General features: G+C 43.9%; 1 long non-coding RNA gene across 1 annotated transcript; it reads left to right on the top strand.

The window, feature by feature from the left end:
- Window positions 1–10,838: 10,838 nt before the first annotated feature.
- Window positions 10,839–13,914, top strand: LOC113745736 (uncharacterized). Its single transcript, XR_003462364.1, has 3 exons — window positions 10,839–10,945; window positions 11,355–11,447; window positions 13,870–13,914. It is a non-coding gene; the product is annotated as an uncharacterized LOC113745736 (long non-coding RNA).
- Window positions 13,915–15,271: the final 1,357 nt, after the last annotated feature.

Raw genomic sequence — 15,271 nt, 5'->3', positions numbered from 1 at the left:
CAAACCATAATTTGTCTCAGAATATGCATTTTTATGAAATTACTGTTTTTTCCCTGAAGGGATTAAGATGATATTTTTATTTATTTTTTATCGTCGGTAAATCCTGTTAAAAGACAAAAAAACGTTTTTGCATCATAGCAACCGTAACCAAGGACAACAGTCCGTTTGATGTCAACATGACACAATCCTTCATATATTTATGCAGCGTAGTGTTTATATAATCCCCATCAGAGGCTGTTTTCTGGGGGGAGAGTTTGCCGAAGAGTCGGTGGGCAAAAAGAGGATTTTCTGCTTTGCTTTGTGATGAACAGACTGTTTATATAATTAATAATTGATTATTTGTGGAACAAACTGACAGATGAATTAGAATAATCATTAATTGCTTTGAGGGAAAATCATAATCCAGTATGGAGGCGTGATTGAGTGATTACATGTTCCTCAATGTTCAAGTCACAGCTGGCTGGAGATGGATTAATGGGAAAACCATGAAGGTCCTTATACGTGTGTGTGTGTGTGTGTGTGTGTGTGTGTGTGTGTGTGTGTCATACATGAACATACATGAACATACAGAGTGTACACTTCTTGCTCCACACGTCCATCAGAGCCGCTCGTCCATGACGGTGCATCTGTGAGCAGAGCTCTGGGCAGCTCGTGCTTCGCCGTGCTGAATCGTATTAACGTCAGTGTTTAATTAGCTGCTTGTCGTCGTCGTCTTCTTCTCTGGACTGAAACATGTGACAGACACCAACACATCTGTTAGGATTTCATCATACGATGGAGGGATTTCATCTTTTCACCAAGAGAAGAGACAAAAGGTGAAACAGTGACATGCTGCTGTAGTTTGAATGAGCTCTGAGCTGCTTTTGAACGTGAGGTTTGATCCTCGTCCAAACAGGTCTACTGATCGCGGGGCTAATGTTGGATTGTAAACGGCGTTACGAGGTTGAAATCTTGGGCCCGTAATGCCACCGAGGAGCTCATATCAGTATCACAGGCCGCTTTATCCTCGGATAGGCCGGTTCGTTTGGGCAGGTGTGGAAGCTCATCTGAACTCTGGTCCTCCTGAAAACGTGGTCCTGGTCCACTTGCAAGTGAGCGCTGGTGCGGTTCGCTTACAGAGTTGGGTTTTCTTCTTCCTGGTGCTCGTTTTGGGCAATAGCGCCCCCATATGAGAAGGTGTGACACTTTTCAGCAGACCCAGGTCAGTCTGTAGACCTCAGAAGTCCCGGGTGGTGCCCGTCATTTTCAAATCATTCCCCAGACAGAAACTTACACATTTATATTCAAGACAGATACTTCCTGCAGATATTTCAGATTAAAAGCCTCCCAGGAAAGCTTTTAGTGTGAAACATCAGTACAGGAAGTCCTGATTGTTATTGATGGTAGCTTTAAGAGTAAGCGAGTAGATTGTAATTAGTGTAATTAGTGATCATAATTAACTGTTAACTGGTCATTAAAACAGTAAATGTTATTATTTGTTACACTTTAATACTTGTAAATATTTAGAAATCATCTTAAATTATTATTAAATTATTATTGTAGAACTGTAATACTGACATCAGGTTGTTGTTGCTGATTTAAAGAGGCACGTTGTCTCTGACCGATCTGAAGCTTTTATTTTGAAGGGGAAAAGGCGCTGTTGTTTTGTAGCAGGAAGTTCACCTCGCCTGGTTTCACCTGCTCACCATGATTCAGTGAGGACCTGAGCGAGTCTATCGGCCCTGTGAGAAACTGCTGCTCGATAACATCGAGACACGAACAACTGTACATGTAACTGATGTATACGTCCTCTATGGACTGACTGAAACTCCATCAACACTTTATGGAGGGAATTAAGACGAGTGTGTGTGCATGAGCTGCTAACTCAGGTCAGAGGGAGTCCGCAGAGGCCAGAGCAGCAGCTGTAAAAATAGTTTATAGGAGGAATTAGAGCTGATCATCATTAACCCGAGCCCGACATGGAGCGATAAAAGACCAGCAGAGGACCTGCACACAAGCCGAGCACGGAGTGATGAGGAGTAAACGAAGAAGAAGCATCTGAAGCATTCGGCCTCAGAGGAAGGAAGTTCACCTCTGCAGTATCTGTGTTTAATAATCCCTGCCAGAACATTCACATTAATACACACTAATCTTCACGACTTATGAACGTTTAAACATCAGACTATCCTCTAAAGGATGCACTCATCAGTGTTTTCATATATGTACTTTGAATTATTCTGTTCATGACTCGAAGAATGCCGTTTGAAGTTTTTAGCCTCTTTTAGCTCCTGGTTTTGGTTTCACGACCTGAACACGGCTGATCAGAGAACAGCAGACTGACTCGGTTAGAGCCGAGCTGGTGAAGGAAGTGAAACATTTAGTGGCTAAAGATCCTCAGGAGCTGGTGGAGACCAAACCAGAGCTTCAAGTGACAGGTGACTCAAACACGACTGAAAAGAGAAGCACCAGAGTTAGACAATAAATACACAGAGGCCAAATCAGACCAACGCGTCATATTATTCTCTATGTACAATCCCCACATTGCCGCTGTCGTGTAACCCCACCTGCTGCAGCTGCTGCTCATCTCTGCTGCAGGCTACGTTAGCCGCTATTAGCACAACAAACTCCGCCTTCAGATTGTGGGTAACGTAGGCACCACAACTTTAAAACAGGACGAATGTGTGGAATAAAAAAAGACGATGATATCTCCTTATTTCTAACTGTGGATTGTCTCGTAGCTGTGCAGGTTTTACGCAGCGCTGATTAAAGTTACATGTTTAAGATAAATTGATTGATTGAGAAAGAAAGAAAGAAAGAAAGAAAGAAAGAAAGAAAGAAAGAAAACATGCTCTCTGTCTGTAAAGCACATATAAAGCTGCTGATTAGCTGCCTGGCTGTTAATTCCTGCTGACACTGTGCTCGGCCTGTTTGCAGCAGTGACCGTTCCTCACACAATGAGGAAGTGACACTTTAATGTGGTGGATAGATCAAAATGGCTAATGTTTTATTAGCGGCCTGCCATCGGCTGCAGGTAAAAGCTGCTTTTATTGGAGCCCTTCCCTCCTCTCTCAGCACTCTGTGCAGAAATAAATGAAGGTATTAACATTAAGCACCTCTCCAAGTCGAGGCGCCGGGTCCCTCCGCGCCCGCCGTTATGTCCTGCAGCCAGAATTTACCCACGCAGCCGCTGCTCACCTGCCATTTCCACGGCCCTCAGCCAGGTGAACCGAATCATTCCTCCGTTACAGTTACAGCTGCTCCGTGTTCACATTTTCTGGATGTTGTTGTTGTTGTTAAAATGAATCCGAGGTGATGTTCACGACGTGTCGGCTCCGTGTTCGCATCAGCCTGCTGCAGCGAATCTGTTTCCAGGTGAACAAAACAAAGAGAGTGAAGGACGAGCGGGAACCCAGCAGGATACACACACACACACACACACACACACACACACACACACACACTTTCAGGTGTCATCTCACTCTGGTGTGTTTGGTTGATGTGTACCTGCATGAAATCTGGTTGTTTTAGTCAAGATGATGCTGAAACATATTTCTTCCCAACTATATTAAAGTTCCCTGATAAAGGGGCAACCTTCAGTTTTGTAAATTCCCAGTTTATTCCCATGGAAAGTTTCCATTTTGCAACCCCACTCTACAAGTCATCTATGATCTTAATGTGTCTGTGATTCATGAAGTCAAAGTTTCTCTGCAGATGACAGAACTTTTCAGAACAAACACAAACATAGAAATAAGAGTTGTGTTTGACCCATCCGTCCGCTCTGACATCCTCCTCCTCCTCAGAGTTTGTACTCGATGACTTCTGACTCTTCTTCCTTTGAATCAATATATTTGTGTTCTGACTGTAAACATCAAATCAAAGTTTCTGAAACTTGAATTTATCCGTTCCCTCTCCTGACCCTGCTGCCTCCATCTGTGTGAAAGACACAAAACATTTTCCTGCAGAGGATTTTCCATCTCACGAGCTCCTTCTGTTTCCCGATAATAATCCGGATATAATGCTGTCACATCCAGCTGATGTCTTCTGAATATGACAGCTGTCAGCCGATGTCTCCTCGGCTTCAATCATGTCCAATAGATCGAGTGTCAACAGCTGACAGAGTCCTCTGTTGTTGAGCGACTGTCACCTGAAACCAACCGAGCAGCTGAGATGAAACGGAAACCCCAGCTGAAGATGCAGATCAGAGACGTTCGTTAAAAGAAGTCGAGGGTCCCTGAACTAACCTGACTCTCGTTGGTGGTTCTGCTGAGATCCTCGAGTTTTTGAGATCTCCACAGTTTATTAGACGAGCTTCAGGTTCAGACAGCCTGGCTCATATCGTCTCAGCTTATGGGGCTTGTAAACACAGTCAATAGCTGCAGCTAAAGTCCCAGCAGGGGTGGAGCACAAGTTAAATCACAGCGCTCCGCCTTGAAACGCTCCACCACTCGCCCAGCTGTGAGAAGGGATGTAAACATGTGAGAGCAGAAGACGCGTGTTTATCTGACAGCTAATTATACATGTGTACATATGAGGCACGGGATGGATTCTGCTCTCAAGTCATTTTATATTTATTCATTAATTTAATGGACAGTTTCAGGAGCTAACCATTCACACACATTCACACAGATCCTTATTTTGTGTCGGTGACTTGCTTCCCAGAAATTTCAGCAACACCGGGGATCGAACCGCCGATCTTCTGATTAGTGGATGACCCGCTCTACCGATCATATTTTATGGAGGAAATGTTTTCTGGTTTTCCCTCTGATGTCCTCCGGCTGCTCCGCCTCAACTCTCTGTGATTTACAGAGTTTATGATGGACAGTGAAGTAACCTGCTGACAGCTGTAGCTGCTGTTAGCTCAGTCCGTCAGCTTGGCGGTGAGCTCAGAGCGACGGGTACCCGTCGCTCTGAGCTCACCGCCAAGCTGACGAACTGAGTGTTTGTACCAACAGGCGTTATGGACTACCAGGAGGAAGAAGAGGAGGTAACCAGGCTCAGCAGCTTCTACGGACATGATGGCAGAGGAGAAGAGTGAAGAGGACGCTGACGGAGGAAGCTAAGAAGAGGAAAATGTAGATCCAGAGGTTTAAGGTTTTGGGTCACATCATTCACACAGAGCGAGTGTTCAGACCTGTGGTAATTTGAAATACTTACAGAGGTCGCCTCTGTGATCTGGGCTCGTACGTTCTCATGAGTTATCATGTTTCCTATTTTTAGCCTCTTTCCTGTTGACAATCATCAAAGCTGTAATTTTGAATTTAAAAAAGTTCTGACAGTATTTTCACGGACACGCCATCCAGACCCGTTCCCTGAGAGAGCGAGCTGAAATCCATCAGAGGAGCGAAATCTGGGAAGATGATGAGATGGATGGAAACAGGCTCAACAGTTGTTATGTTGTTATGTTGTTATGTTGTTACACAGAGCTTTGACATCATATCTGGGTGTTAATGGAGGCCATTTCCAAATCACAGGAGGCATCCTGGTAATACAGGTTCTTTGTGTTCTGTTACTCTGTGCGTGGAAACAAAGATCTGAATGTTTCTTCATGTGTGTGTCCGTCTGTTGTGGATCCAGGAATGATGCTTTATTTAAGTTCATTGTAAATATGCTTTCAAGGACCTTGAACTCCATCATTTGTCCAAACATGAAGAATGATTTTAAGCTGATCCTCTGTGCGGTTAAATAAAGGGCCGGGCCAGCGTCCACATGTGAGCAGCGCCTTGCTCCGGCTGCTGACGGCGGCCTTCTTGTGTTGTGAATCTCACGCTGGCGCTGCAGATGCCTTTTGCTGTCGCCTCTTAACTCGGCGCACCAGGAGCCTGACACTTAACAATCTGGAGCTCATAATGTGCGGCGAGGAGGAGCACTCGTCTCCCAGCATGCTCTCTGTGTTCTTTCCTGCGCCGGTCCTCGCCCTGGAGGGACGGGATAACGATTCATAAAAAGGATCTGTTTTTTTAATCTTCTTCAGAGGTGAACTCCTGCTTCTGATAATGTGTTGTGAGGGTTCTCTGCGCTCGGTTGCACGTTTCTTTCAGACTTGTGAAGGCGTCAAAGAAGTTTTTTAAGTTTGACGGCAGGAAGGGGAAGAAAAACATGTCCAGAGTTGCAGCTGAAATGCTGAATAAGTAAAAAAAAAAAAAACTGATTATGGTTTGCTGTGTTGTGCAGCACGATGGAAACGATCTCTTTGGTGTCTCCACATTTTACAGTTTTTCTCCGAGGCGGCGTGAAGTGGCACATTTCATCTGCGAGGCTTTGTAACAGTGCAGATGTGCTGAAGTTTGACTCGCCCTGACGCAGCCCAACAGAGAGGAAAAAAAAAAAGTGTCCTGCCTCTTGAAAAAGTTGATGACATGTTCGGCTCGCTTGTCTCGGAGAATGGCAGCTACGAATTTGAAGCTGTCAGGTTGTTCTTTGACAGCGAGTCAGAACTCTCACAGAGACCCGGTTTGATTTTTCTTTTAAAGAGAGTTTACATCACATCCCGTCACCTCGCCACTTACAGCCGGCGTCTCCTGTTTGACTGCAGTCGAGGAGAAAACACAGTAAAACACTGCAACAACAGCTCGACTGCACGACAACATAACACATCATCTGTATCAGTGTTCATGTAAATATAATGTGTCTCACCTTTAAAGTTTATTCACACACCATCCTACTTCCACAAATACTCACCAGAGGACCAAATGTGGATTAATCCACCGGTGAAAATAGTCCCCAACAAATGTTTCTGCTTCTGTTTGTTTGATAAAAACCAGAGCGAGCAGCTGTTCGAGGAAATGATTTGTTTTATGCCAACAGATGTTGTTGCAAGGTCACATGGAACTCACTGAAAAGACTGAAAGACTTACGGAGTGTGTACGGACAGATTAGGACTCAGGTCAGTCAGTCAGACGAGTCACATAAGAAAGAAGTCTGAATGTAAAATGATACATTTTCATTTCAATTAATCTTGGAAAATAACTGCAGTTCCTCTAAAGTCCACCTGAGGCTGGCTCCAGAAGTGAGTCAGTCTCCATAAGTCCCCATGTCCAAATGTCCAACTTCACAGCAGAAATAAACATGTTTACAGCCTGGTACAAAAAACAGTTTTGGTCTCTGTAGCTAATTTCCCCGTTCATGACAACTGTACTGAGGGTGAATTTATATACAACTCACCTGTTCACATTATATTAAGGCTTAAAGTTATGCAGGGTTAAGAGTGGGGACGCTTTGATTGGCAGGTGGGTGTGGTCACAGGTGTGTGGTTTGAGCCGCCTCAGGTCCGACCACAGTGAGCTTCACGACGGCTCTTTGGAAACTTGTCGGGGACGTGACAGTCTGAAGGCCTGGGGCCGTCACACAGTGCAGATCAGGAGTACTCCATTCTCATCAAGGTGACTCTGTTGTTGAACCCTGAGCAGAACTGATTCAAGAGCCAGTCAACAACAAGTGTATAAATAAACCTGGCTCCTGTGTGAACCGTCTGCAGCCAAACACTGCTCATGCTGGTGGGAATGTTTCCTAAGGTGTACAAAGTTTGAGAAACACAGCTTTAAGGCTTTTACTGGACTTGTACTGTAATGCTAATCTGCTAGTCTGGAGATTTGTAGGTCAGGGCGTCTGTGCAGCTCTGCAGTACTTCATTATAATGCTGCTTTGTCACATTTTTCCTGCAGCTTCTGAGATTTTAGACATTTCGCCCAGTGCATTTCCGATAATATTTTGATTCATTGTGCACCCAGGGGTCTGTAACTCTGAGTCCACACAGCACCATGAAGCACAGTCTTTTGTAGAAGTTTGTGTATTGATCAAACAAACAAGACAATGTTTTAATTAGTAACTTTAGCTGGAAACTCTGGAAGGATTCCTGCTGCACTCTGAAAACTAATCAAATGAGGACATTATTATTGTTGCTGTGTATTAACTGTGAGCTTTTACATTTTTCAGAGCTGCTCTCTGCTGGACTGGTCTTTCCTTCTTCTTAATGGTGCCGGCGGTGTTTTAGTCGAGGCGTTTATTTAAATGTAGAAAGATTCAGCCTGCAGCAGTTACATAAAGAGAAGTAATGCTGTCTGAGATGCTACAGCGCCTCCTCACTCCCGACAGTAATTCACTTCTACACAGAAACCTGTTTAATGGGCTCTTATAGACTCCCCAAAAACTGAGCGCAGTCACGTCCACTGCAGGCATTAATCCATAAACTTGTACAGTATGTAATTTTACGCTTCAGAGTCATTTCATGTCTCTGTGACTTTAATGGTTCTCACAGATAAACACAAGCGAACGCTGCTTTTCTCTGAGCTTATGAAGGTTTGAGTCGGAGCCATTTGTGGGATCCAAATTTAAATCCAAAGATGTTGCTTCTCACATGAACAGAGATAAGACTTGGAGGGATGATTAGGGATTTTCGCTTTTGGTAATTAAACGATCTTGTTGCTCTTAGGATCAGATTAAGTCAAGGACTTTCACACCACTTCTGGGAATCTTTTACATCCTGCTACTGTTTCTGAAGTGAGCGTTGATACAAACAGTGATCGATCATTTTGTGTCAGTGTGTCTCAGCTGCTACAAAGCCAGAGAATATGCTGAGCGATAGTTTTCAGACGTTTGTTATTTCGATCTGCAGCTGAAAGCTGATTTGGTTTCAATCACTTTAAAGTTGCAGCTCTCAGACACGAGAGGTTTTTCCTGGCTTTGTAGTTCCTAATGTTACTGTGTCGATTAAAGCTGCAGTCCGGGGTGTGAAAGTGTCCTTTGGCAGAGGACAGTCTTGTGATTTATTAGTGCACATCCATAAAGTTGGCAGATTTGTTGAATTGTTGAAACTGAAGCAGCAGCAGAGGCTGAGATGTCCTGATGTCGTCCACATTCACAGACAAACATGGGAACGTGGCGATTGGGGTTGAGGTTGAGAAATTGAGCACATCTGATTTTCATGTGCAAAATAAGCGGAGCACTTAAATCAGCGTGCACGCTGGTTACAGACCTGTCAGCTGATTCACGACTTCAGTAGGAACCAATGAGACAGGAAGTCAGATCCAAACCAACAACATGTTTGTCCGCCTCTCAATACTTCCTGACGATGAAATAAAATATGAAATGACAGTAGGCTGATTCCTCTGCAGTGATATATTCATTCATCTCGTCAAAGCAGCTGTCTGACATTACATTTTATTTTTTCTATGTTCAGAAATCTTTTTAAGCAGTACAGTAAGCGGCCTGACAGCTGAATTTACAGCAGCTCATATACTGCCTCTGCTGCCAGCATACTTTCTCATTCAGGGTGAGATGACAGCTGGATTTTTACATAAAAATCTGGATGGGTGCAGGTTTAACAGGCTGTCGAAGCTCAGAAAGTAAAAGAGTCGGAGCTTCTGGGCCTGTGTATTCGCTGCAAACGCAGGCTGGGCCAAACAGCTGCCAAGCCGGCGCGCCGCAGCGTCCGAGGCCAGCTTTTCCATTAGCGCTGGATGTTAGTGAGGCGTAGCTGGCGGTGACGGCTGCTGTTGGCATCACCATGTGTCCACTCACTGTTTCCCCGCACACATGCAGGAAAACAGGAAATGCAACAGGGAGTAATGTGGAACAGATTTGACTAGTCTGCAGCCAGATACTTCACTCTGCCAACCACAGCGGCCGACGATTGGAAGACAAATTAAGACAGGCAATAAAAGATGATAAAAAAAAACACAAGCAGATGAGATAACACATGATACAGTGTGAGGAATGCAAACGTACAGGATGCGATGAAGAAGACATCTGTCCACCGCTCCGTCTATTCATCTCTGTCATTAGGATGCAGCCGCTAATTAAAGCTGGACTGCAACAAGCCGAGCTCTGAAGATCAATACGAGCCTCAGCACAGTGCACAGGGGCGGCCGAGAGCTGAGACAGGCAGGGCTGTATGTCTGCCTGCTTTTATTGAGTTTCCACTTGCTTTACAACGCGGTGCTAAGAAGAGGCACGGACAGCCTGCAGCTGCTAACAGCCAACCAGCAGCACACTGAATTACATGAATTATTCTTCATTTAATCCTTTCATAAGTCCAGTCAGGCTTTGGTTCACCATCACAGCTGCATACCTAACCTCAGTAATAAATGAGCTTCGGACAAAATGTGCCGTCTTTCTAAAAATAGTTCCCAAAAAGTCAGAATTAAGTCCCTACTTAAATTAGACTCCCCACCCAAAAATAGTCTTACCTTTCTAAAACACTTAATATTTCATATGTCCACTTTTCCCCATGTTCCAGAAATAGTACTGAAGTCCCTCTTTCCAAAAATACTCTCACTTTCCCAAAAGATCTAATACTGCAAATGTGTAATACTACAAATGTCTAATACTACAAATGTCTAATACTACAAAAAAGTCCTGAAGTCATAATAAAATCCCACTTTTGAAAAAACGATGTCCCGTCTTTCCAAAAATAGTCCCCGTGTTCGAAAACCAGTTCTGATGTCATCATCCCCGTTTTGCAGAATATTAAATCTTTTCCAAAAACAGTCTTACTTTCTAAAATACCTGTTACTGACATCCTGATGAATCCCTGCTCTGCAAAAGAGTCCTGATGTCCCCACTTTCCCAAAAGACCAAACATTACGGATGTCCTCGCTCTCCAGCACCGGTTTAGCCGATCGATGGCGATGGCAGCGGACCAATCAGCTGCCTGATCAGCAGGCTGCTCTCAGCACCTTCCTGCAGTTGGGCTCGGCCTCTGACAGCCGCCTCCATCACTGCTGACGTGAGGCTGTAAAAAAAGAAGAAGCCGGGCATGCTCGTGGCTCTGATGCTTTGATTACCCTGAGGCTTGCAGCTGCCGCTCTGTCCAATTAGTGTTATAGATGAGCTTCGTCTCATCAGCGTGGCTGCCTCCCTTCCTCCCACCTATGCTGGCCCCCTCGCCGCCAGGCCGGACCCCGAGCAGGGGAGAAGGAGGCAGCGACCAGACCTCGGGGGACCTCATCGGAGAACTCAGCCAGAGAAGGTGAATCTTTGAAGTCAGCTGTTTTTCCAGGGAAGCGGATCCTCGGAGGCAGATTGTAGACGTGTTGTTCTGAGTCTGTTGAGCGGAGACAGCGGCGCGTTTAGACAGAAAAATTTATCAAGAGCCACCAGCTTCAGAGCTGATCTTATTATCTCAGTAACACTCAGTAATCCGTCTGTTCTAAGAATCACAAGCAGATCAGTTTCAGGTCAGAAATACACCAAAAAAAGAAACTGATATTGTAACAGACCAGATGGAGAACAATAATCAGTGAAGTGCTGCAAGTCGTGTAATATGACAAATTAGTGGTAAATTAACAGTATATAAGAATATAGTTCAGGGAGCTGCTGCAGCTGTGCTCTAACTATAGATGGTAACTCTACATGACATGTGTTTTTAATATAAAAAGGATCTGGATGAGGTTTCACCGCCCCGCCTGGACTCCAGTGGACACTCGCAGTCTGCACAGGCCACTAAGAGACGTCTGTAAAACTGGTGATAGGTCAGTTATGACTCTGATTCTTTCTAATGTGAGTTTTTGATCCATGTTATATTTGTGAAACTTTCCTGATCTAAAAATCATCATGAAGTAAAGTGAGTGGGAACTAAACCCCCCGTTCAAATGAACGGGAAAACAACGCGAGCTCCCTTAAGTGGAGAAATCTCTGACATATACGTTTGAATTAAATAAATTAATTTAGTCTAATGAAATACTACTTAAACTATAAAGAAGAAAGTCATTTAAAATAGGTTTTGCATACTGTTATTATCCCATTCAAGCAGGTAGCTCATGCTTACATCCATGATTAGTGTGGAGCTACAATGTAACAGAGATTGTAACGAAACAGCAGACAATAAATAAATGGGTAGAACTCAAACTCACTGAACAAACATGAAGTTTTATAAACTGACTGAGTTGAACAGGAGTGAAATCTGTACAATGAGCAGGCAGCTTCTGTAATAACAGGTAAAAATAATGAATGTGGGTGTTCTATGAATATAACAGCAGGTTAATGGAAGCAGAAACGCTGAACTTCATTAATTCTCCAGTTTGTCACAGTTTCATATTATCGGGCTGCAGCTGCATGTTTCTACGTAAAGCTCGTCAGCACTAATCTCTCCGGGGATCAGAGCTACTGAGCACATTTAACAGCTACTTTACACTGATTTTACTCATCAGCCAGGCGGAAATACATTTCAAAGTGAGGAAAATAGAAGCAGTGTGGTACGAGGGATTGGTGAGGCGGAGGAAGACGCCAACCGGCGTCACCAACATTAGCCCAGTTAGTGTTTGACAGCCTGTAGGTGACACGTCCTGCAGCATTTTCTTCCTTCTATCTGCAGAAATAATCCCAGGTCCGATGCACCTGTCATACAAATGAACCCCCTCATGTTTTATTAATGAGCGTTTCATGAATAGATGTCCTCTGTGTTTCTGACACCCATAAATTGCAGGGTATTCTGGGAGGCTTAGCGTTGCTGTCGTTAGAGGTCCCAGTGTTGGGTCAGCCCTTACTGTGTCGTAGAGGGAAGCAGCAGTTACACGAGACAATAAATGGGCGCGCAAAGCGAAAGCGTGAATATGTGAGGAACGGCTTCTGTTTTTGCTCCTTTGTCACCCTGACAGGTGTGACAGAGAAGAAATAGTCCTCGCCACAAATGTGCGAAACAATCTCACCAACCGGAGCGCCATGTGAACACGAGGCCCGGAAAAAAACAGAAGAAAAGGGCAAAAAAACAAGCTGATAGGAACGAGGTGTGAAGAAGAAAACAACCTGTGTTTACTGTATGCTCTGTCCATTAATGAAGTGCAGTCTCTATTTCTGCATCTTATTCCTCAGAGCGAGAAAACAAACGAGTGAACGAGCATCACATCAGTCACTCATCAAACGTCTCCTGACCTGTTAATCAGTCAGTGTTGAGTCAATTTTGTTTCCTAAAGCAAGCAGCCCAGTAAAAACACAGACATGTTGGTGTCTTCTGTATTTTATCTTCTAGATAAAGACTCATTCAAAGTGTTGAAGACTGTCGTGTCAGTCAGGAGTATTTCAGACGATGCTCAGTCAAAGGTAGTGATGTGCACGATCCTCCAAATGTGGTGCCACTGCCCAAGAACATCCCATGAAGCATCTTGACTGTGTCACAACATTAAACATCTGTGAGCAGGAAGCATCAAGTAAAGATTATTTAGAGTCTCTATATGGATGACGGTGTTATAAAGCTGTCTGCTTGTTTTTGTATTAATAATTAAATCAACTCAGTAATGAAATAAAAAAAGACTCAGTCAGTCAGTGAAAAATCGAAGTGTGTTCTCGCAGATCTGATGTTTACAGACGTTTCTTTATCTATGATTGTGATGCTTACTGACACCACTTCTCACACCACCTATTTCACCAGTTCACTCACATTTAATCTCCCAGAGACACTTCAGGTCTGGTAATAACTCATACAAAAGCCACGTGACTCCCGGACTCATTAGCTAATAACATCACATCGTTGGAGGGCGTTTTTCTTCTGGAGCCAGGCTGGAAGTTCTCCGTGAGCTGGTGGAGCAAAGGTTGATCTTTCCATCAGCCAACAGGAGACTTTCCCAGAACGTCCGATTCTGCCTTTAAACATACGCCTTACATCCTTTATAAGAGCCAATTCTTTTGGGGTAACCCAGACAGAACCAAATATGAATAATTCAAATGCTCAGTAGTAAATAACTGTCCTAGCAGCAGAATACTGTTGTAGGATAAAGTGTAATTATAAGAACTGCCAAGGTGTGTCTGAGGCATATGGCTATGTTTCTCGCTGGGTGACTGTTGTTTTTCCGCTGGGTTTCAGGGAAGAAGGACGCCCGTCTTTGTTCTGGGATTTGTGACAACAATATGTGATTACTGCTGTTTTATTTATGGCCGCCTGTTTTTCTTATTTTCCAGCTTCCTTGTTTCTCCCCCCACAGAGGATTTCAGCTGCTGCCAAAGGCTCTGTCCTGGTCATCCATCATTTAAAGGTGCCAGTCAATAAATTATATGAGTGAATGATTCATTCAGGCACTAAGTGCAAGCAAATACTGTGTAAGCTGCCGTCCGTGTTCATGTTCAAAAGAGGAGCTTCCTCTTTAATTCATCAGCCCGTTTCTCACTGAACACTCACAGGATTTCTCTGGATCCTCGTACACTGTAAAAAACATGCTCTGTCTTTAGCATTAAAATCAGCTTGTTGTCAGGTTTAAGCTGCATTTTTCTTTATAGAGCAATCATCTTTATTTTGTCTTGTTTCAGACTTATTAAAGAACAAAGTTTCTTAGTACGACAACAAATGAATTGTTCAAATTTGCCATTGGTGGAAGAACTCTAAGCCAATTTACTCAAGAGCTGTACTCAAAAAGTACTTGTACCTTGCTTGAGTGTATTTAAATATGTTATTTTATACTTCTACAAGACATTAAAGAGGAAATTCTTGGATTTATTTCTTCTTTCCTCTCCCATTAATCACCTCTGAAGAGCTGGAGGTCTTCAGGAGGTCTGTGAAGGTAGAGAGGGACGCCCCTGATCTGTAGGAACTGGTAGGACGTTCAACCAACGAGGAACAACAGACAGAAAAGTTTGGACTGTCCTGAGCGTACGGGTGGCAGAGCCAGGAGGAGGTAACATCTGTCTGTATGAGGACGTTCAAGAACCAGAGACTGCTTTGTCGTCAAGGTAGTAGCTCATGTAGGTTCATGAGGTCATCACCTGGAATGCTTTTCAATGAACAGGTGCACCATGAGTTAATTAGTACAGTTTCTTACCTTCTGAGTGTGTTTGAGGCATCAGGTGTGTTGTTCAGTGGTAGTGTTGACACACAGCGATTCAACTCCCAAAGATCTTTTGGGAAGCTGAATGAAAAGCAGCCAACAAGAGTTTAGCATATATGGGAACTCCTTCAAGCTGTTGGGAAAGGTACACTGTCAGCATCAGTTCATGTATATACTTAATACTGTATATAGATAATACAGGGTGAGTCAAATGTATGACACAAAACAATCTTCATTAAAATGTAAATTCTTAGCAGTGCGGTGGAGCCTCCTTCTTTACAGCCGGTTACATAACGCAGCAGTCCTCTGTTGTATCACTTCTTTTTAAGAGTGCAGGAAGAGAAGATTCATTTTCATCTGTCATGGTCTTAATATCTGCTGCTGAACGCTCTGTGGAGCGGCTCAGAGGTGCCGCCCGGTGACAAGAGGCGACTTGTTTCGGTTCAGTGTTTGTGGAATAAAAGCAACAGGAAGACAGACAGGCGCTCTGCACCCGAGGCCATAATTATCCTGTTTGTTTCAAGGCCGCCGTTTTGTTTTAT

Source organism: Larimichthys crocea, chromosome I (assembly GCF_000972845.2).
Source record: "Larimichthys crocea isolate SSNF chromosome I, L_crocea_2.0, whole genome shotgun sequence".
NCBI classification, from domain to species: Eukaryota; Metazoa; Chordata; class Actinopteri; family Sciaenidae; genus Larimichthys; species Larimichthys crocea.
Note: the sequence above shows the minus strand (reverse complement) of the source record. Positions and strands in the feature narration are given on the sequence as shown.